The sequence below is a fragment of the Acanthochromis polyacanthus genome, chromosome 7, assembly GCF_021347895.1.
Source record: "Acanthochromis polyacanthus isolate Apoly-LR-REF ecotype Palm Island chromosome 7, KAUST_Apoly_ChrSc, whole genome shotgun sequence".
Lineage (NCBI taxonomy): Eukaryota > Metazoa > Chordata > Actinopteri > Pomacentridae > Acanthochromis > Acanthochromis polyacanthus.
The window spans coordinates 26,031,655-26,053,410 of record NC_067119.1 but is presented as its reverse complement, the minus strand read 5'-3'; the positions used below and the strand labels follow the sequence as shown (position 1 = coordinate 26,053,410).

The 21,756-nt window shown below is 40.9% G+C and overlaps 1 long non-coding RNA gene across 1 annotated transcript in view; it reads left to right on the top strand.

Moving 5' to 3' along the window:
• LOC127534831 (uncharacterized) overlaps positions 1 to 21,756 on the top strand; it is a 78,643-nt gene that overhangs the window by 45,979 nt on the left and 10,908 nt on the right. Inside the window, exon 2 of the long non-coding RNA XR_007943407.1 lies at positions 13,999 to 14,087. This is a non-coding gene — a long non-coding RNA (uncharacterized LOC127534831). The remainder of the gene's footprint in view (positions 1 to 13,998; positions 14,088 to 21,756) is intronic.

Here is a 21,756-nt window from a genome sequence, read left to right as displayed (position 1 = left end):
TGTAGCAGTGTGCTGTATGAAAGGATGCCATTATTCAAACAAAAACAAACATTTGTTGCACCGTGTTAATAATTTCTTCTAATTTTCAGTGCTGTTGCAAAAGAGAGAAAAAAAAAACTGTCGCTGACCTTCCTACTTTGGAAACTCATTGATTTGACTTTAATTTTCCTTCCTTCTCTTCCTCTTCCATCACATTGACTTTTTCCAGATCATTGAGCTGTGGCCACTGGCAGGACTGTATTTACTGTAGAATAAATATATGGAATCCATAAGCATTAAACTTTATTAAATTATTTACTTCATTGGAATCATGAAGGCTTTTTGCGTAACCTGCTGTAGGGCAAACAGCTTCTGTGAGGATACTGAAATCTGGCTCTCTGTATTGCTTCCCCCCCCCCTAGTTTCTCTCACTTTTCTCCTCCATTTTCTCCCCCTTCTCTCCTTTCCTTTGGTGATTTATTGGATGATGATCCCTTCTTTTCCTCTAAGGTGAGCGTGTGCTTTGGGCATCCAGCCAACAGGACCTGCTTTAATTGATGTCAGTAATCTGGTCACCTTGAGAGATAGTTAAAAGGGCAAATCTCTATTAGCTTTAGTTTATGGGGGGCAAATTAATACAAACGCACACACACGAAGACATGCACGCACACAGTTTCCAAAGACGGCGAGTCGAAAAGCAGCACAGGACACAGAATGTACTGTATGCGAATGTAGTACGTGCTGCAGATATTAGTGACGATTCCAGGAGCACTAATCTTGTCCACTGCTGTTTGCTGTGAATAAACATGAAGGTGTAGTCTGTCTGCCGAAACCCCTGTTTCCTTAAACGCTGTAAGAAATACATTACGACTAGTGCAGAGCCAAGATAAGTTATTTCTGGTTGGATAAGCACAAGGGGGTGTATCTGAGGGAGCCAAAAGAATCTACATTAAGGAGAGATATCTGTTAATTAAATCTGTCCCGGCCTGATCTCTATCTGTAACACGTAACTTACACTGCCTCCGCCGCCGCTGCTGTTGCTGCTGGATGAACACACACACTCACACCAACACAGATACATAAAACTTAAAATGAGACTTCCGTTTCTATCATCCCATCATCCATAAATACAGCAGGTTGCTTGCATTTTACTGTACGCTTTGCTTTACAACGCGTATTTTGCAAAGCTTTGTGTGCCTACGATTTTATTGCTCTTCTGTGTTGTGCTTAATTTATTCTCTTTCAATTCTTCGTCTCATTCTTCCAATGTCTTGGAGCTCTGTCTGGTTGTTCCTGAGAAGGACAGGGGCTCAGGAGGTGACTGGGGGGATGAAGACTTGGGGTGTATGCGGACCAGATGTCTGGGCTTTCATGAGTCTGGGGAGGGGCATCGGGAGAGGACAGCAGAGAAGTGGGGGGACATGGCTGTTCTCAATTACCTTGATCAATGGAAAAGAGGGAATAATGTGTGTGTGTGCGTGCAAGTGGGTGTGTTTTGTTTTGGGGGGCACACCACTGTAAAGAAGAGATTGTTAAAAATGCAACAAAAGAGCCTCTAAGGTTATAATCCTCATACTAGGAAGAGGTTACTTGGGTCATAATTTTCACAGCATCTTCTTCCTTTTTTTGCCTCATTGAAGCTCTACACTAGTGGAGATAACAAGAACTTTCTGACAGGGTTACATTCATTATATTAAATAAATGGACAACAAGCAGCATTTTCTGCCGTGTTCAGATTAAATACAGCGAGGACCTTCTGAGAGAATGAAGCCGTTTTCATGTTTCAAGCTTTGAAGCTCGCACACGCAACGAGGAAGTGAAGGTATTCATTAGAGCAGTGCGGGATAGCAACACTGATCGCTTGATTTGCTTCCTTAGATTACAACCATTATTTCATTAGTGCGGCTTCAACAACAATAAAAGATCCTGAACCAGGAGATGGTTGCACTACAGCCGAGGCCCCTTTGGATCAAGTGGTCGCTGTGTTCTGTGTTTTAATTAGGATTATATGTCCTCTTTAAAGGATCCTTTCTCTGAAGCCCTTCACATTTAGAGCCCTATAGGGTTACACAAGATTAAAAGCACTTTTCCATTTTTACCCTCTGATACATCTTTGAAATTGTGCTTGGTTCCCTGTCTCTGGAACACTTTATCTCCCCCCTCTAAGAAGGACTGAGGGGTAAGAGGAGGGGTGAGGAGAGGTTTGAGTGGTATGCAGGGCTTCTATTTTTTTGTGTGTGTCATTTGCTTTGTATTTGCTTATATATTCTGTGACTGCAATGTCTATGTTTGACTTGGGTATTTTCATTTATAATATCACTTTGATCAGACGTGGGGGAGTGTCATGTTACACACTACGGCTTTACTGTGTCCTCCACTTCTGATACAGCAGGCCTGTGTCCAATCACTTGGGATCTTCCCCTGTGACCCCTGACCTTTTACTCCTGCGAGCAGAGAAAGAGAAAGGCATTGGTTTCAGCAGAGGGAGGGGTTAAGGCTGGCTGTCTCTAGCTGCAGACTGCCGACCACCCCCCGTTCGCCTCTTCTTGAAACCAACTTCATTCTAAACACTTGAAAATCCTCCACATGTGCAAGCAATTAGGTTTCACGACTCGCTCTGGATGAGAGAGACCCACAGACATCCACACACAAGCACAGCTAAGCTACGAACATACATTTAAACACACCGTTGCACACACAGACACTCACGCACAATATGAGCACTTGTGTTCATGCACATTTAGGTTCACTGTGAATTTATAGTGTTTCAAAATGCAAAACATTACATTATTCATTTAACCGATGTTCTGCGCAAGCATATTAAACCAAGATGCACATTTTTTTCGTGTACGAGCTTGAGAAAAGTTTCCTCATGTTTGTCCTCTCCAACCCTTGTGCAAATTTTTAAATAAAATACATACCGTCTGATGCTTCTATGCATCTCAAGCTGTAAACGTTGGCTTTCTTACCCTCTGCCCTCTCGCAATGTTGTGTCAGCATCAGCAAAGCTTAGTAATTGCATATGAAGCTATCCAGTATAATTACACAACAACGCAGAGGAAAATAGACGCAACGCGGAGGAAATAGACTAAACAGGGCTGTTCTCTGTTAGTTCCACTGGAAAAATGTCCAGTGAGGTTCTGTTTGCAGGAAAAAGGGCAGAAAATTTTGCTGTCTTCTCTCATCGTTGAAGGAAAATAAGAGGGCTACTGTTTTTTGTCTAACTTTCAAAAGAAAAAAGGGCATCATTGCTGCAGGGATACAGAATAATCGTGCTCTTCATTACAGAATCAGTCCTTAGGCACACTTGTCCTTTTTGATTTGAAATAATGCATTACTTTTTAATGGAATGTAATGGAAATACGTATACATATCAGTTTTGTAGCAGATTAAATGTTCTTTTCAGTTTCTACTCAGCTACCTGTCAGAGTTCTGGGTTCAAGTTAGGTTTACATCAAACCCAACCACTGAAACAGTCACTGGACCATTATACAAGTACAGTAATTGGACCCTGAGCCAAATTTTTTGTGCCTACCTGAGCCAAAACACATGCTGACACATTCATTACCAGTAGCATGAGCATGAAGCACTTCTTATCCCAGGAACCTACTGGATGAACAAAACACAACCTGGTGGAAAATATCCTGCTGCAACAGAAAATACTGCAAAATATCTACCAGCTGTCCGGTGCACATCTGGCCAATAGCATAGCTCTCATCATTTTGATTTCTATATCCCTGGTTGTTTGCTAATAGTTTAACAGCAAAACCTTGACTATTTTCTACAAAACAATATTGCAGTTACATCTTGATACTGAAGTGTGATCTCAATCTGTTGGTGCTGAAGTCACAGATCTGCAACTAATGAGCGAGAGAAACGACAAAAATGAAAACACGCAGTGGGAAATAGCCTGTAAATGAAAAGCAGTTCAATTGAGAAAATGACTCGGGAGGAGAAAAGTGTCATTGGCATAACACAAGGAAAGGGAAAATAAGCATCTAGCAATGTAATATGAAGAGCAAAGTTTTTCATGCCACTTACTGACAGTAAACACAGTAATCACAGGGATAGGGTTACACGTGTTACTCATCTTAGAGCATACAACTTGTATTTTAACAAACAGGCGACTTTCTCGCAGGCACATAAGACCCATTTGTAGCTCGTTGGCCATTAGACAGTGGTAACCTTTGTACATGCTCCACATTAACAATTTAGTTAATTAGCTAACAGCGATCTGTATTCCAAGGGCTAATTCCTTAAGTGCCTGTCAGCCGGACATGTGGTAGCTTTGGTCTAATTGATTATACAGTATATACTTTTACTTCAGTGTTGCAGAAGGTTATAGCTGTGCTGCTGTACCACAATGACCAGAAAGTGACTAACAGGTGGGGGAAAAGATGCTGTTTGACAGGTTTGAAGTTGCTGATTTTACTTGTGAGGGTCTTTGATCTGGCGCTTTTTTTCCCCAAAGAGATTTCTAAATGTTTTTGTCTGAACATATTAGGTCTGTGCTTGATGATGAGTGTGACATGTCACCTTATCAAGACTAAATGGCTAAGGATTCACTGGGGTAAGATTGGTGTGATGTGGATAATCATTACATTAATGACACACGCTCACATGGGGTGTAATTTAAAAGCAATTATGAGATCAGTAACCTTTTAATCCAATCATCACCCAGAGTAGGCGCGGCGTGTCATGCTGCATCACCTGAACCGGTGGCAAAAGGAAACATTAATAAAATGTTAATCAATCACAGAGAAGGGGACTGTTCTGACAGGTAGGTCAGATAGAGTTAACATATTGATAGAGGCACTGACTTTCTAGGCAAAGCAGGAGGTATGGAATAGAAATATTACATTACACACACCTACCCAGATTTTCCTACCAGTCACATTCATTATATCTTACATCGTATTTTCCAAAAAGTGCCATACACCGTACAGAAATAGGAACACAGATGCACACACACGCATGCACACTGTAACGCAGGCCTCCAGTTTTGCCACAGGATGCTGTTTTCCAGCTGTTTAAACCACGGCTCAAATTAGCTGCTCAGCCATTGGAAGGAAAGGCAGGCAGGATACCAGTAATTACTGTCTGATTGGTAGAGTGGCTGCAATTAGCAAGTTTAAGTCTTGAGGATTTGCATATATATAAAAAGCTGAGGGAGGCAAGGTGCAGTCACAGTAAAGACCCTTATGCTGATGAACCACAGTATTAAAACAGGTGAAATGCATAATATCTCTTTAGAGTGCAGTGTTCTGCTGAAAAACCTCTGGTTCAGAGAGTCATCTGGATGCTACATTGGCACGTAACATGCACCTAAACGTTGCCGACCAAAACACACCCCTCCATATCAGCAGCATTCCCTGACAGCAGCAATGATCCACCTTTTGACACTGCTAAACCTCAGCCCAAGGTGTTTTGATCTGATCTCCAAGCTCTCCAGTTCCAAGCTCATAGTCCTATCGACCATATGTGGAATGTGCCAGATCAAGCCCAATCCAGGGAGGCCCTGCATCCAACTTGCAGACTTTGTCTGTACACTTTTATATTTCACATCAACGTACAGAAAAAAGAAACAATCAGGCACACAGCTGTGACCATAACTAAAACAACAACAAGCACAAAACATTCACGTTACATAACAACTTGTAGCACAAAAGGTAAAGTGTACAGGACTGTTCTCCATGATTATTTATTAAAGAATATGACATCTTTAACGGAAAGCACAATATCAGAAACTCTTCCAATATGGCTGCTCAGTGCCACACATCTGCATTTCCAAAACTGATCCCAATTCAACAGGCTGTATTGTTCCATACGAAGTAAATTCAAGTAACCATGTTTTTAATGTGAACCATCCCAGCTTACAAATTTTCCAGTGTAGCAAAGATTTCTCCTTTAGCAGCCAAGAAGGCCAGGCTTGCTATTTTCCTGTCATCTTTTGACTTTATCATTTATCAATGCACTGTGCCACGCTGCACAAATAGCTCAGGAGCAGTTAGAGGAACAAGATAAAGAGCCAAAGATGTTGATCCAGCTTTCAAAATCTCCAAACTGCGGCATCCATGAGATGTGCAGGATCAAGCCCAATTTATGGAGGCCCCAACTGCAGCCCACACATTCACTGCCAATATCCCTGTGGCGGGTTTAATGTTGTATTTTTAATGCTAATGCTGTGTTGCTCAACAACATAAAGCAGCCAAATGATTGTGATATGAATTATAGAGATATTAAAAATCTTCATAAGGAGACAAATGCTCACAGTGCTGTATACAAAATTAGATTTCCTCTCTGTTTCCACACCATGATCGTGTCATCACAGCCAGAAACATGAAACAGACATCATCCATTAAAGCGGTGTGGAGGAATCTATTTGCTCCCTGTACAGTATCTGTTTGCTTCCACCCCAGCAGCACTGAGGAGAGTCTCAGCAGTGGTCCACCCTTATCATAGCACATTTAACAGGGGGCTAATCCAATCAGGTGGGATAACAGGGTTGCTCTCTGTGAGTGGAGGAGGATCAGGCGAGTGCTCCTCTGCTTCCCATTAGTGTGTGTCTCTCCAGCCGGGCCTATCCTAATCCCATTTCCCCATCTAAAGCCTTAACCCAAACAAGCACACAGGACAATAATCTCCGGTCACACTTCTGTCGGCCGCCCCGGGCCTTCTGATGCTGCTAATGGAGGGCTACTAAAGCGATGCCAAGAGGCTGTTGGGGGACTAGAAGTGGCTTGTTGTCAGCCAAAGAACCACAACATCCACAGCTTTCTCTTCATCCCTCCTCTATTCTTTGTCTCTTTTTTGTTTTTGGTAGTATTGTGTATCTGTTGCTGGTTTGCGCTTCGTCTGTGCCACCAAACACATTTGCCCACAGAGTTCTGGTCTAAGCAGAGATCATTTTTCAGCTGAGCGTCGTCAGCACTGTTTCATAAACATGCTTGATTGTAAGTAATCTTATTGTCCTCACCATACTCATTGCCATGAGAGCTGTTTAAAAGCTTCATTTCAAGGTCACGGAAGGGAAAAGGCGCAGATTTGTGGCATGATCAGGAAAGTCATTAGATTCCTTTTCAGAATTCAGACAAAGAAAAAAAAGATGCGGAGAAAGAGAGGTTTTGGCTGTGTATTCCCGTCTTTCTGTCCCTGCTGAAAGCACATGTGCCCCAGATGCAGGGTCCCGATCCAAACCCAGGCTCATCCAGACGCCACCCCGAGTGTCTCAGATCACTTACACACTCTCCAAGGACCTCGGAAAAAACAGCCTCATCCACATTTCTCATTTCTTTTGGTTTCCGTAAGAAAAATGTAACCCCAACTTCCTAATGAATTCCAACTGAAATATGGTTGGTGCAAGAGCGCGTACCTCAAACAAGGCCTTTCAGCTCAGCGTTTTCATGTTGCATATGGAGCATATTATGCCATTGTAAAAATGTGATCATTGGATTTTAATTTTTTTGGATGAGGTGGAAAAACCAAGGGTAGAAAAGAAAATAGAGAGCTTTATTTTTCCTTTTGCACATTCGAGAATAAGACTGTTCTCATCATTTTCATCTCAACAGTGTCTCCAAAAACACTGTCTTCTCAATTACACTTTGTAAGACACTTATTTTCTGTTGTGAAGGTAACAGTATGATGTTTTCGCTTACTGTTTGGTTACGTGTGGGAAAATATCATGGTTTGGGTTGAGATACAAACCTTTAACTACATGTTTGAAGCTTTTCATTTGTTTTTTACTTGTGAGATGACTCCCGTCCCATCTAATATATGGTTTGTTGGCTGAAAAGGAGCAAAAGCTGGATAGCTATACGCTAAGTGGCAGGGATATGTTGATTAGAAACATAAATGTAATACACAAACATACATAGTCTGAGAGAAAATACAGATATCTCAAAATGTAACTGAGAGTGGAGGTTAGCTGTATAGGAACATATTTTTAGTTCTGACTGGATTCCATCAGATTTGCTCTTTTCCTTCACTAACCCCCACTGCCAATTCAACCTTTGCTCTTGAATGATGGTTAAGGTGAACTCTGGTTGTGCTCTGTGTCTGTGTGTACACAGCTGGCAGCAGAGCTAAATCACAATCAATTATCGGGCTGCTTTCTCTCCTTATTGACAAAGCTCATACCAGAGTCTGATCGATGCTCAAAATATCTTGTTGAAGCAAGAACTGTGCAAGGAAGTTGAACTTTTCTTCATAAAACTGTTCAGGAGACTGTTCAGCAATGGTTGTTTGTTCAGTTTAAACAACCTAGTGTGTTTTTTTTTTTTTTGAGTGCCAAGGAAGCAGCGTGGCATTTTTATCCTGCAGTTAAAAGCAAAGGTGTTGAAGTCGGGATAGACGGATGGGTGATTTTAACTTTGTAACTGGAGATGCGGCTTTGCATATGAGGTATAATCATGCTTATTATATAGTTCGCAAGTGCGAGCAACTGCTCAAGTGTCAAACCTTGCCACCTGTTTATTTGAGCTTTCTTCTCCCACCTCACAACTTCTACGTATGAGCTCATGAGCTGAAATAAGAGGCCACAGTTTTATTGTATGTTAGGCTCTCATAAGATCTGCTGACAAACCATTTGCATATGGAGATTCTCAATGGCATTATCACCAGGAAATCTTTAGTCAAAGGTAATATATAATAAGCTGCTCAGTGGGGCTTTAATCAACAATAAGAATGTGGGAGAATTTTCTTTTTAATTTTGATAATTGTCTGCAAGCTTATGGTTGCACTTATGCACAGCTCTGTGAATCATCTCTCAAATCTCCATGATAATTTTGTCAACTGGAGATGTCTGCTGTTCTTAATTTACTTAGCGTCAACTAATGGCTGCATGGTAATAAGCTCACAGTGTTACTGGCAAGCTAACTAGCACAAGCCTACTCGAGAGAAAAAAAAGAAAAGAATAATCAAAATTATTCTAAATTATTCCAAAATTGTTGACAGCTGTGGAATGTGGCAGTAGGAGAGAAAGTTCAGCCATCTGTATTATCAGCGGTAATCAGATTTTCGTGTCGGTGAAAGCGTCACCTTCTCCAGCTCACCACTTTCAGCTCAGTGTTTCAGGCAGATTCTCAAACATCTCAGAGCCACCATTTTATTCAGCAACAACTGTCTCAGTTATCTATTATGTATGGCATTTGTGTAAGAGATGAGTCACTTTTTCAGTTATCACTCTGTCCACCCACCTGTAAACCAGTCTAAAGGCAGCGCGCAGCCCACATCAAGCTCCATCAATCAAGTGGTTCGGGTTACAGATGGGTTTGGGTCTTTAAATTTGCCAGGTGGATTTGAACAAAGCTGTAAATCAGTGTTGCCTAAGAACCTGAACTCTGGGTACAAAGGTCCTCTGACCTCTCTCTCTAGAAGTGTTTGGATTTTCCTTTTATATCAGCATATCCACTCCTTTATTTTGCAATAAAAAGATGGCTAAGAAGATGATGATAGTGTAAACAGTGTTCACCAGGTGCAACGATTCATGTAAATTGTAGTTTATTGTGCTTTTTTGGGGATATAAGTAACATTTACTCATTAAAAAACAACAACAAACGATACCCTACTAAGACTGAAGAGAAAAAGTAGTAGACAAACTGGGTGTTTCTATGGGAAGTCATAGGATCACCAGTATTATTACAGTTCATCTTAGTCCATCCAAAGGCTGTCAAGACGTTTCACTAAAAAATTCAATAATGTTAACCTCAAGGTGGAAAAGTGGGAAGATCAGGAAAGTTAAGTCATCCTCTGGGTAGCTGCTGAGTCTGTGCCAATGTGGTGGACCAACTAACAGCCTGACAAGAGAAACAGAAAAGTCCGAAATAACATTTACAGCTGCTAGAAATACATCTTATCCCATCACTTGGCAAGTCACCATAATGCTAGAATTAACATGCCATTCTTGATTCTCTCTCCTGTGTTAAGCTGTTTATAGCAGGTTCACAGGATCACCTACTGGTAGACTGGAGAAGTTACTAAAGTGATCTATAGTAAGGATGTATGTAAGAAAAGCTCAAAACCTTTTGCTTTTGTCAAAGAATCTCAAAGACTGAAACAGACTCGCGATCTGCAAAATGGAGAACATGTACAGGACTCCCTACGTGTGATACCTTCATCTATATTTTGGATTTTCATTCCCTGTGTGATTATCTTATGAAGAACTTTGTTGTTGTGAGTGCCTGTTAAACACTTGTGATTATAGTTAACTCTACCTTATTGCCATGAACTCCAAAATAAGAGTTCTTGATTCTACATGTAATGAAGAGAAGAAATATTGTCCAACAGAACTCTTCAGTGACCTGCCCCCATGAATAGAGCAACACAAATGCAGAGGCCAGCTTATTTTTGAAACCAGAAGATTGTCTTTGTAATGGACACTGTAATTAGATTAGATGTTAAGTAAATTATGAACACTAATCAGTTTCTGGCCTAAAACGCTGTTGTTACATATTTGCTTACGGTCCCAGTAAATAGCCTACGGTAACTATCTTTATTATCCAGCCAGCTTGGCACAGCTGGAAGTTTGACTTGGCTCATGACATCAGGGGAAACATCTCTCATAGCTGTGGGTAAGTTATCATTGACTTTCGAATGATGCTGATATACAAATATTGTATCCAGCTATTTTGAGGTCAGCAACACTGAAACATCTGTTCTTATACTGACAATCTGCCTTGGCTGAGCGTCAGACAGAGAAGCCGCCATTTTACCGTGGTCAAATTTCACTCTAATAGAAATACCCAGCAGCCATAGTGGCAATTCTAGTCTATTAATATCTCTGCTTGGCACGTGTGCTGACACATGAGTAACAATGACCAGCTGCTATTTGTGTAATGTACAATAATACATCCAAAAAAGTCTGTTCTAATAAATATACACAGTATTTATGGTAAGTTACATTTAAAACTCATACTTGATATGATCCAAAATTAATATTTTATTGTTGATAATCTAATCTATTTATCACATAATGGTGGTTTGACATTGTTTCATTCATTTTATAGCTCAGTATACTCTTTTACCATTTAATATTTGTCAAATGTATAAGATTTTTATGTAAAATCACATGTAAACACTCATATTATACTTTATATGATCTAAAAGAAACAGATTAGGCACAGAAGTTCCACAACACTAATATATATATACTAGGCTTGAGCGGTATCCAAATTTTGATACCGTCAAACTTCCTTCACATTTTACCGGGGTATACGGTATTACCGTGACTATTACTGTTACTGGCTTGTGCCTTCACGTTCGGAAATTGAATACTCGCAGCAGTGAGTGGGTGGTTGATTTGAAGATGTGTCCTTAGGTTAGAGGCGTTTCCGTCTCTCGCGATCACCTTTTGATTGCAGAATTTACAAATTCCTTCATCAGTATTTACCAGCTCTCCTTTCTCGTTTGCCTGGAACCCGAAATACTCCCGAACTGCAAAAGTTGTGTTCTTTTTTGACACCAAGTCACTCCGTGCGGGATCTGCCACCCCCCCCCCCCCCCCCCAACCCCACCTCCTCTGCACTGTCATGTGACGACGTCACTTTCATAAACTTTATGGAAAGTCTCCAAAAGTAGGCTAAAACATAACTGTTTAAGTAAAACTGAAAATTCAACCACACATAAGTGCTACTGGACATAATCAATTTTAGGCATTAAATGACATTTAATACTCTCATAACACTTATCTCCTGTATAAGAGCACTGCATTTTTTTCATGACGGTACTGGAACTGATACCGCTGCTATTTTTAAACACTGGCGGTATACGGTATTACCGTAATACCGCCCAAGCCTAATATATATATAATTTTTTTTACATTTAATCATATAACAAACTGCAACTATAAAGGCAGTATTAAGCCTGATTATTTGTATTATACCACTATTTGACCTTATTTCATTGTTTTTGCACATATACACTACCAGTCAAAAGTTTCAACACACCTTCTCATTTAAAGCTTTTTATTTATTTGTATTATTTTGTACATTGTAGATTAATACTGAAGATTAACGCTTTTTTTTGTCTACAACATAATTCCATATGTATTATTTTATAGTTTTGATGTCTTCAATATCAATTAACAATGTACAAAATAATTAAATAAAAACCATTAAATGAGAAGATTTGTCCAAACTTTTGACTGGTAGTGCAAATATCCTTCATTACATATAAAAAGTTCATAAATATATGTGAAAATTAAGATTAGAAACGATATTTTAATCATAGAAAGTTGTTGGATCTTTATAGAATGGATATTTTCAGCTATTTTACAGCATTTTTTTTCTCCAGCTGTTGAACTTTTACCAGTTTTTCAGTCTTATTTTCCCCAGAATCTTCAATATGCAGCACATTTCCATGAAGTTCAAAAGAAAGTGCAACAGAGTTACATGATATATCTACATGTCATACTACTACACATAGCTTCCTATGGGAAACTGCATATAACGTTGAAAATAACTGCACTACCCAAAAGTAGAAATGTAGTTCAGCTATTAGTGTCACTTCCTTGCCGTGTTGCCACTACTTGCTGACATTGTTTTTCCTCTTCTGAGACATTTCCTCATCTTCAGGGTTTAACTTTTCATATATCAAGGTTTTCTTCAGAATACTGTGTACATGACATAATGTAGGCATTTTGTGGTTGGGAAGTCTCATCATCTCCAACTGTTAAGGAATTGCTTTTGCCCACAGACCAGTGTGGGGCCTTCGGATCAATTTCCTGATGCTCCCCTGTCAAAATATACACAGCGGTCTCAATGGAGGTGACACGCTACACATGAGGGCAGGGGGAGAAAGTGATGGAGGGAGGGGATGATGGAGGAGGAGGAGGAGGAGGAGGAGGAGAGTTTGGTCCTGGAAGTCTCCACCTGGTGGGGTTGTTGAGGGCCAGCAAGAAGCCCCCCAGTACACAAAGCTCGCCTTGTGTCAGATAAGCGGCGGGCACCAGGAGGGCCTTACGGCACTATTTTCACAATCAGAGTCGGTTTGTTTTCTTTAGGCCTCAGAGCCTGAGCCTGTCAGGAGAGCAGCATGCTGGCAGCGCTGGAGGTTGTGTTTGGTAGCGCCGTTTGGGGAGGAAGGGGGTCTCTTGCAGGGAGGGTCAGGGGTTTCAGGGGCTCCTCAAAATTTACCTCTTATTTGACTTTATTTATTTTCTTAACTGATCCCTCATTCCCTCAGACAGATTCCCCTCTGTTGGTTAAGCATATAACTGATGCTTTATTGTAAAAATCCTGACTCTATAGAAGAAGAGGTTTGTTATTATATCCAAATATTTTTATTACAACTTTGGAGAATTATGTCAAGCTCAAGAAATTTATATGATGCTACAAGCAAGGTCTTTAGGAAAATATTTCTTAAATTCTCTTTACTATTATTCTACTCTATTATTCAATGCACTGCTTAAGACTGATTTCTTTCATTGCTATTCTTTTGCAACATTGACACACCAACACTGAGAGTTTTATTTTCCCAAAACAACATGTATTTTAGAACATGTTGGCTAATGCTCAGGAAGATGTTGTACATATTTTCATGTAACTTCCCCCAATGCAAACTCCACTGCTAATGTCTCTGTTTCTTTTTTGTCTTTTGGCAATAGAGTTGCGGTGTAATATTATGAGTGTTTATAGTGAAAAACCACAGTGTAAAAGACTCAGAGTTATAAGAATGTTTTCTTGGTAAAGACTATTCGGAAAATGGTACTAAAATTTAATTAGAAACAGTTGCTTTACTGTTGTGAAGATGAGATGCCTTGAGCAAGTATTTAGAGTTGACAACAAAGGGAATACAGAGAGGTACTATTCAAGGAAAGGAGATTTTTCATAGAAAATGTGGCTGCAGTTGAGAAACTTCATCGTGAAGCCATTCCTGTGATTATTTCGTATGCTTATCTGATTTTAAGTTAATTTCTCATTAGGTACTGGTGGTGTATATCGAGCGCTCCGAGCCTTGTGTTGGGATTATTTGAAAGTGGTTTCTTTGCAGGCAGGTTTCTTGATTTTTCTCCCCTTTCCACAGTATGTCTTGGCCGATCAGAGGCGTCTGGCCGCCAGGACTCCTCTCAGCTCGCTCCCTGAAGACCTCTGGCTCCACAGAAACAGGAAATGGTAATAGTATTGCACTGCTTTTCCTCCCCCTATCTGTATCCCCCTTCCTCTCTCTCTTTCTCTCTCTCTCAATGAACAAAAACGAGAAAAAACAGATGTGTAATAACATATATGTGCGGAAAAATGGACCCAGACCATAAAATAAACCAAAGTACACATTGTGTTTCTGCACTTTCCTCAAATCTGGTAGGGAAAAAAAATGCACAATATACAATCAATCCATTACATCTGTGAGATTACAGAGTTTCGCGTATGTCTACTTGATAGTTTCCACCATCAGGAAGCCACTGGAAAAATCTTCTTGTGTTTTGCTACTGGTTTGAGATCCACATGTTTTTATCAGCTTAGCATATTTAGATTTTGATCACAATATAGCAGCAGTTGTCAGTTCAGTATATTAATTTCTGTCATCAGGTTAAAAAAAAAAAGGTTGTATGTTGTCAAAACCTCCAGTCGGCCAGCTGCCAAGCAGAGGGTCAGTTGTGTCTGTTTGCACTGGAGCCGTGTCTCTCCACAGGTGGACGGACACCCCACCACCACCACACCACCCCCTGAGCTTCCAAGTGTTTATGAGTCACTTCACCCCTGGCCAAGCATGTGGTGAAGCCACCCAACTCCAGTCATATCAGCGGGATCTGCTAACTAGCCCCCATGGACACTGCCAGATTTTTATAGTAAATCGTGGAGGAAAACCACAAGTGACTAAAAAGAGATAGGCCTGCTCTGACTTCATAGCATTTTGTGGTCTACATTTCCCTTTGAGTTCTCTTTTCTTTAGAGCTCTTTCTTTGCTCTTATTCCCTTTTCATCTTAATTTAAAATGCAGCTGGATCCGCCATTGCGCTTCATAGTTTTCTTTGTTTTACCCTCTTAGAACAATGTTTTATCGTTTCAGATTTCCATTGGAAGATTTATTTTCATGAAAGCCTTAATGTCTTCAAGAAGTCCCAAAGCTAGCTGCAATAATGGCGCAGCCACAAAAATTTTCTTCAAGCACAGCAGTTTCTACATAGACATGTTGTCCTACCGTGCTGTTCCGTAGGTTATTGTCCACACCTTATAGAATCTGGCTAAATATGTTCAGTCTACCTGTGGTTTTTATAGAGAGGCCTCATTGGAGGAGCAAAATAAGCCCTGTGGGGCACAGATGTAGACAGCTGAAGCCAAAAGCAGCATTTCTCTTTGCCAAAATACAACCATAAAAATCTGCCTGCGATAAGTAACCATGAAACCAAAATGTCTCTTTTTCTATAGCAGAACTGTGGGATCTGCCCCATCAACTGTGAACCTGAGTTGCACAGGGGAACTCAAAGGGAGTGCTGAGACCTGATTGGGTGGAAAATCATCTGGGAGGCTGAGTTTATACTGGACAAAGAAATCTGCACAGAGAAGTCATAAAACATAGTGTGTAGTTGCATACCGATTCTTTTCACTTTTGTGAGGCATGCATCCCCATCTGTACGTGCAGATACACTACATAACATTCTTGTAACCTTTCCTCAGGCCACACCTTGCACTGATATCCATTTTTGGCATGACAAAACACATACATGAAGCGCAGAGTCCTGGCATTGCTGCCAATGGTTTCAGTGCCCGACTCCACAGCTTTGAGCCTGGGCAGAGGCGGGAAAAAATTCAAGGCGTCTGTTCTCCTTCCCAGGATTGGATTCACTCTAGTGCACGACTCATGTGGTTTCACTGAGTATGCAAGTTAGGTGCTTTTTAGAACGGCAAGATTTTTGTTTTTCATTATAGTACTTCTTAGGGAAACAGAATTGGTTCAAATCCCTGCATATGTAATTGCTTACACTTTTCTGTATCACTGGCTTTCTCTATAACTGTCAGGTGTTTGAAAACAAACTCTTGCTATAGCACAGAAAATTATAAAATAAAATGGAAATTAATTTTGTTTCCATTAACTGCTTTGGAACATACACTAGGCTGCATCGTGTGCTCAGAAGGTGGCAGTATGAGCTACTTTACACATGGCTGGAATAAACAGAGTAGAAGAAGCCAGAAACAAACTAGTAGCTTGCCAACTGCTGAATTATTTTGAGGAAGAACAAGAAGAAACAAACAAACCTTTGGCCATCTATGAGAGAGAAATGGATAAAAGTCTTAAAAACTTGTTTTCAATCAGGCAAGTTGTACTTAGCCTTTCACGTTAACTATTATTAAGTTAACTTCTTATGTTCTTGCCGTCTGGACACAAAGACTCTCCCATTATGTACATTAACTCTGAAATTAAAACCCATCTCAAATCCAAAATCCAAATTTTGCCAATTCCAATGACATTTTCCTCATGCAAACTTCCAAAATGTTTACAGAAATACACTGGAAACACAGCTACTGTGTCTCCCTTCAGTAGTTTGTTTATGCTACTGATATACTTCTGGTATTTATTGTGTTGCAGCATTTTCAGGGAAACATTATACTTTTTATTCTACTCTTTTTATTTGGCATTAAGTAGTTACTTTAATCAGGCAAGACTTCAAATGCAAAATGCACAAAAAGCTTAAAAAGTTGCATTGCATAGGTGAATCAATTCATCTATCAATATTAAATGTATTAATCTTAAATCTCATTTAAATGAACGATACAGTTAAGAAGCTATTTTATGGTTCTTGTTCATGGTTCTATGGCTTCTCAAAAATGAAGATGATCTTATTTTTCTTGTTACAGCAAACTGGCCTATTTTGAGCATGATTTGAATGTGCAGTTTTCATTTTGATGATGATCTTTTTTTCACTATCTTAACCCCACAATCATTTGACTGAGAATATAATCAGCAGATTAATCCATAAAGGAATATATATATATATATATATATATATATATATATATATATATATATATATATATATATATCATTAGTTGCAATCCCATATAAGAAAATTAAAAACTATCTGCACCTATCTGCAAGTACAAAAATAAAATGCTGCTCACATTTGAATAAATGAATACTAATTATTTAATGACATTGCAGTCTGAGGGGCAATTTTCTGCATTGATTAGTTTTGATATGTTAAGTACATTATCCTGATTACATATGTTGACTGACTTTATAAAGTTTTATATTATTTCTTACTTGGGTAATGGATTCTGCACTACTGTCAAAGTATTATCTATTTAACAGAAAGAAGTTGCAAACAGTTTTTTAGAACTATTAGTTAAAGGCAGCACTACGTTACTTAAACTCTATGAGCTTATTACACTCTTGTATTGGGAAAAGTAGTGTTTAAACTTTTTGAACACTTCAGTTATGTAACTACACGTAGACGCAACAAAAACACATTTTGTGTCCAAGGTTGATGTTCAATGGAGATAAATGAAAGAGTATTTTTTACCACAGACCAAGGTCTTAGCGCATCTTCAGTGTGAATGGAACATGTTGTCTTTATGTAATAATATGCTAATTCTCTCAGTTCGTGGAGGCTGGCACTCTGAGGCCTTCATTGAGTTTGCTGCTATAGCAACACACACTCCACCCTCTCAGGTCTCTCCTCTGTTTTGCTGTGTCTCTGTCACACACACGCAAATAGAGACACACACACACATATAGCATTTCTGTGTGGCAGTATACTCCTGTAATGTGACCTGGAGGGGCGCCAACGAGCCCATGGAAGGTCCGTGGCCTGAGGCCGGCCGACACCTCTCCCCAGCCCTGTTGAAATGTTTATTTATAACTCCCTTCCAGCTCCACCTCCCTCTGTCGTCTGCCAGCCGCCATGCCAATCCAAACACACTAGGCCTCTCCAGACTGATCCAGAGCATGATTTCAGAAAGAAGAGAAGCCTTTCCCCTCTTTTTCCCCCTTCTCATGCCCAAACTCTCCCACCCTTTCCTCCCTCCCTCTCCCTCTGGCTCACTGTGTCTTCCAAAGAGTAACGCGTTGGGAGAGAACTGAGTAGACATAGAAGGGAGCGGGAAGGAAAGGGAGGGAGGGATGGATGGATAGAAGAAAAGAGGGACGGGGCAGAGGTTTACTCCATCCAGCGTGGGCTGCTAAATTGGTTTCAGAGCAGCAGTTGGACTCCGGGGATGCACGGCACACACTGCCGACTAGCTGTGTTTGCGTTTGTGGGGTGTAGGAAATTTGATCTCCATCCATGTAGCCAACCCACATCCCACATCCCACCCATCACTACCACCAAGAATGAGGGGAGCTACGAGGACAGTCGCACTAAAACAGGTATCACTGATACTTTAGTAATAAGAATAACAAACATTAAGTCTGAGAGCGGAGGAGTGCGTATTTCACCAAAATATTAAATGGTTACATCATGCCGCATAAGGCGTCTGTCTTACTGGCTGGAAGTCACATGTGTGTGGAAGGTGGGATGACATGTTGAGTCCCTGGTGAGCCCAAGGCTGAAGGCTCTCTAAATAGGTTTAATTGGGCCAGGCCTAACAGTGCCATGCAGACATTGCCAGACAGAAACAGGGCTACGGGGAGAAGCAGAGCACCCAGGAGACCCGAGGCGCTGTGTCCCTGTATGTGACTCGGTGCTGCTGTGCGGCTCATTTGGTATACTCACAGTTTAAGGACACACTGCTTACACATCGCCGTGTCCAAGGGAGCTGTGCCAAATTACCAATACCAGTTGTTTATCTAAAAACATGCTCATACAGCAGAGCTATGATTGGTTTGTTGCCCAAGGCATAACTCCAGCTCTCAAAAGTGGGAATTGTTTACCTCCTCGTTCCTGTGTGTGCTTGTGTGCTTGTTTATGCGTAAGTGCATTTGTCTGCATGCCTTAGCACAGGCGTCTTTGTAAAAGCCCTCTCCAACTCAGCCACCAAGGTCTGTGACATCCCCTGCAGCAAATGGTAAAATGTAGATCAGCCGTAAAAAAAGAAAGAAAAAAAAAGAAGAAAAACTGTGAAATTTATATCATATTATTTCCACTCAATCAATGAAACGAGTGTCTGCTAAATAATATATAATGCATCAAATATTTATTCGAACAGCAAAAATGGAAAAAGGGAGGAACATAAAGATGGGCACATGTATGTAGAAAATATAGGCTGTATGGTAGACAGCAGTCAAATTAATGCAATCTTCAATACAGGGAGAGGACGTGGTGTTAAGGCCACAGTTTCTTTTGATGAGCAAGCCTCTTTTGTTTTAATTCCTCCGTGTGTCTCATCTTTGTCTTGCTCTTTCATACATACTGTGCAGACACACATACCCCTACATGCAAAAACAGAGCCGTGGTCGGGGCAGATCCTCATTTCTCTCTCCGACAGTTTGCTTGCCTTGCATCTGAATGGACTTGTCTTACACTGCATGTGTATATGATGACAAATCCTACATCTAATTCACTCTGCTTTTTTGCAGCACGCACCAACTTCTGTTATTTAATAAATGATCATGCTTTTAAAGCCACCTAGTGTTGCGTGAACCACCACGCACACTAAAACTCCTTCTGTTACAACAAATTGTTGTGTTTGTGTGTTTGTGTCCAAGTGTGAGTTTATGTCCGTTCAGACCGGAGGGGAGTATATTGTGTTTGCGGGTTCCTGTGTGTCCATTTTATGTGTTTATATTCCTGTTTGTGTGTTTGTCATGAGCAAGTCCTCAGGGAATGCGGTCTCCACAGTAACCGTCTCTCTTGGTGGTCCATCATTAATAGTCTGTCTGCTGCTGATGATTTAGATTCAGTTAGAAAAAAAAAAGCTGCACTCAGATATATGAAGTAAAATCTCATAAAAATCATTTAACAACCTGCAATAATAAACATCTCAACAAGTAAATAAACAGTCTGTAAATCAAGGGGTCAGTTTAAGCAACCTTTTGTCAGGCTTCCCTGTTTGTGTGTGTGTGTGCGTGTGCGTGTGCGTGTGCGTGTGCGTGTGCGTGTGCGTGTGTGTGTGTGTGTGTGTGTGTGTGTGTGTGTGTGTGTGTGTGTGTATGCGTTCAAGCATTTGGTGTTTGTTTTTCCTCTTTGTCTCATTTCTCCCCCCACCTCTCCTGAGTGAAGAGAAATTGAGAAACCAATCTAAAATCCATCAGGACTTCCCTGCCCACAAGCCCCTCTCCCCCTAACCCCACTCCAGCTCCCCCCCACCCGAGCCAGCACCCAACAACCCGCCCACCCCCCGCTTCTGTTTTTTTTGTTGCCGGCGTCTGAAAATTGGATGAGATGTTCGTTTAGCGGGCAGCTGGTCTGGGGCCGATATGAATTGCGTTTCCCCACGCCAGGAAAGGTCAAGCCCCCTCGCCTTGACGGAGTGCATCAGCCTATTGAGTGGCGCTTTAGTCCATTTACCAACAGCCAATAGCGGGGCAGCACACAGGAGAGAGGGAAGCACAGAAATCTGTGTAGAAGAGAGAAAAGAATGACAGCACGACGGATATAAATTCATTGTTTCTCATCACCCAGCTGAGGCAGGAATGGCTGGGAGTGATTGCTGGGATGAGGGAAGTGAGCTAGGAATATTACCATCTGACTAGGTTGTGCCTGTGTGGGAGAAGAGATGAGCAGCCCTCTTTTACACCCATTGGCTCCACATTCAGCGTTGGTGCCCAGATTTTGAAAAGGCAATGTGTGGAACTTGCACTGCCTTTGAAACACCCAAATGAAAATCAGATGATGTGGCCTCCATACGAATCTAATAGAGTAAGTTTTCAAAAGAAAAGAAAATAGGTTGGGTCCTCTCATGTCATACCTCTAGAAGTAAACCTTTATATTTAAAAAAGAACAGGGGATGATGCCACAGCACGGCTGACGCCTTTGTGAAAAGAAAGAATATATTCCAAAAAGCTAAAAATAGGGACAATTAATAGGTCGGTTTCATGCTGCAAACAGACGTCTCAACAGTACACATACAACTACGCCCCAGGGCTGCCTATCTCTCCCGCTCTGATTCTCATACATGCATACAGAAAAAGGGTTGCTGTCCCTTTAATTTTCATCCCCGCGTATCTGGAGGAGTTAAGGCAAAGCAATTAAAACAAAGGCATATTTAACATGGGGTTAATGATTGGCTGACCCTGCAGTCAGCACAGTGACAATATCTTAATTATTGAGAAACCTAAAGTCATTACGCCTACGAATGGCCTGAGGAGCATCTCTATTGATTGGGATCCAGTCCCATTACAGGCCCAGCCTGGTCCAATGAAGCCCCAATTATAGACAGTCTCTCTCTCTCTCTCTCTCTCTCTCTCTCTCTCTCTCTCTCTCTCTCTCTCTCTCTCTCTCTCTCTCTCTCTCTCTCTCTCTCTCTGCCCTCCCTCCCTCTCTTCTGGTCTATGCCTTCCTTTCTCTCTCCTCCTCTATGTCATACTGCGAGCTATTGGATGTGTTGAAAGGTGAGACAAGAGCCAGACGAGGCTTGTGGGCTTTATTGCTTTCTAAAAAATTCATAACCAAGCCTGACATTTTTGCTGAGGAATGATTATTTTCGTCCCTCCCTCGATCTACTTTCCCTCACGGTCCCTCCTCACTTTTTTTGGTTTAAGTGGCAGGAGTGTTCAAGCGCTAACCGAATTGATCAATTCTCGTCTCGTGTCCTATACGAGGTTAGACTCCTTTACTGTAATCCAGCGGCTTGTGTATTTTAATACTTGCACAAGTGGACAGTTTTATTATCATTCCTGCAATTTAAAACAAGTGCTTTACGCTTTATAGCAGCAGTACAATTTTGTGCATGTCTCCTTTATAAT